We start from the raw sequence: 2,573 nt of genomic DNA on the forward strand, positions 1-2,573 counted from the left end.
AGTAAGGAATTTACAAAAGGATAATGGGAACATGAAGAGTCAGTCTGGTTGGCAAAGCATAGATGAGGCTAGACCATGCTTTTATTTGTTTCCCCATCAAATTACTAGATCAGGGAAATTCCATGGACATAATTGCTTGGAATTCAGTGAGTCATTTGGCAAATGATATCCTTTTGGATAAATTATAGAGATGAAGTCTTGGTGTCAGTGAAGTTAGATATATTTAGAACTAGTTGAATGACTGAATCCAAATAGTGAACAGTCAGTATGGAGGGTGGTTTCTAGACATGTGCCCTACAGATCTACCCCTGTTCTAATCATCATTTTTATAAATTAATCTGCAAAACTGGCATGAGGTCATAAATCTGGGAAAGATATCTCAACATGCTAAAATGTCAGATTGAATCAAATAAAAATGAAATTTAACAAAGATAGAGACAAGGTCTTCTACCTGAGTTCAAAAAATCAACTTTGAAAGTATAGAGTGGGACAGAAATAGCTAGATAACTTGTCATTAGAAAAAGATCTGGGGATCTGAGTGGATTACAAACTCAATAAGAGATAGTACTGTGACATAGAATACAAAAAGACTAATGCCATTGTAGACTGCCTTTACAGAAGCACAGTATCCAGAATGAGGAAAGTGATAGCCTTTCTGTACTCTGACCACTTTAGGTCCCATTCATGGAATTATATTTTCTTAGCATCACATCTTAGGAAAGATACTAACAAACATCAATGCAATCAGAAGGAGGCAAGCAAGATGAATGAATGAATGAAAGCATTTAGGTGGTTATGATGTGCCAAGCATTGTGGTAAATGCTGATACAAATACAAAAGTGAGACAGTCCCTGTCCTCAGCGAGCTTACATTCCAGTGGGGGAGATAATACTTATAGCTTGAGTGATGCCAGGGAGGAGTGTTTTGGTTTAGAAAGTTACAGGGATGGTGGTAGAGGCATGAGGAAATTGGTCAACATGCTCTTTCCAGGAGCAATGGCCATATTGATTCAATTCTGGTTCCAGAGTTGAAGAAGGGAAAATGTTCCAGAGCTGAAAGGGTTAAGTCCTCCAGGACATTGTCTTTGCTCCTGAAGATTCTCCAGCAGGGAAGATGGTAAGAACATATTGTGTAGTCATTTTTTAGTCATGTCCAATGCTTCATGATCCATTTTGGGGTTTTTGCCATTTCCTTCTCCAGTTCCTTTTACAGATGAAGAGGCAAATAGGGTTAAGTGACTTGCCCTGGGTCACACAGCTAGTAAGTGTCTGAGGCTGGGATTTGAACTCAGGAGGACAAATCATCTTGGCTCCAGGTCTGGCACACTATCTGCTGCACCACCTAGATGCCCAAGAACATGACTGGGATGTAAAGGGAAACATGGCTGGGGACAGTTAAATAGAGAGGAATAATAAAGGGACTGTGTCATACAAGAATCAATTCAAGGAACTGGAGAAAAGAAGAATTCAGATAGTCTTCATATCCCCCAACACACTAGACCATGTAGGGGAGGAAACATAATCCTTGTACCAGACTGCCACTTTCAGACATTCCCTCTGTAACCATCCTTCTGCAGTCTCTCCTCCTTTGAAGTTTGCTCAAATCAGATATGCCATCCAGTTCAGATTTCATTGTTAATTATCTACCTCCCACTAGGTCATTCTCCATCATTTCCTAAGTTCAGAACCTTACAGTCTTCTCTGTCTTGATCACTGCCTTTATACTAGGGATCATGGCATGTATAGAATTGTCCTTCAGAAAATCCTAGCTTCCCAGTTCATCAGGTTTCTCAGCTCCCATAACCTAACACTTTATTTCACCTCAATCACACAGAGATCAATTTTCCATCAGTCACAAGTATTCCATTTCCAAGATCAAAAATGTTGAAATTCTTTGATCCAGCCATAGCCATTCACCATTCTATCTCTTACTGTAATTCCCTCTCTCTTGAGTTTATTCTTTATTCCCTCTTTACTTCCAGTCACTATCTCATTCAGTGTTGTCCCCAGTCATCAACCCCATTCTGGCTTCATTTTCCTTCCTTCCCAATCTTGACCCTCATAGGCAACAAATTCAACTTTACACTATTTTTCTACTTTAAAATCCCTTGCTCCCTAGTCATCACTCATGACTTGTTAAACCTCAAACCTGCATTATCTTCATCCTCCTCCATGCCTATTCATCTGCTGCTGAACAATGCTGCAAGTCATACAACCTTGCTCTCTGGTTCAACTACAGATTCATGTTTTTTAATCTCAGCTGGACATTCCTTGCAAGATAATTCTTTTTTCTTTTCCCTAACTTTCTCATTCCCCACACTAGCTGTTCCAAACCTTCTTTCCTCAAGCCTCCAAAATCATTCCTTTCTCTTCCTATTCAATAGATACCTTCACCCTATACCTCACTGAGAAAATAGAGGCTTATCTGCCTTGAGTTCCCTTTTCTCTCCTATTCCACCTCTCAGAACTTGATATCATTCACCACTCTCTCTTCCTTCTCCAAACAATGAGGAACACAAAACCTTTCTTATCAACAAGTACAATCCCTCTACACATACACTTGATCCTGCATCT

The sequence above is a fragment of the Notamacropus eugenii genome, chromosome 5, assembly GCF_028372415.1.
Source record: "Notamacropus eugenii isolate mMacEug1 chromosome 5, mMacEug1.pri_v2, whole genome shotgun sequence".
Classification (NCBI taxonomy): domain Eukaryota; kingdom Metazoa; phylum Chordata; class Mammalia; order Diprotodontia; family Macropodidae; genus Notamacropus; species Notamacropus eugenii.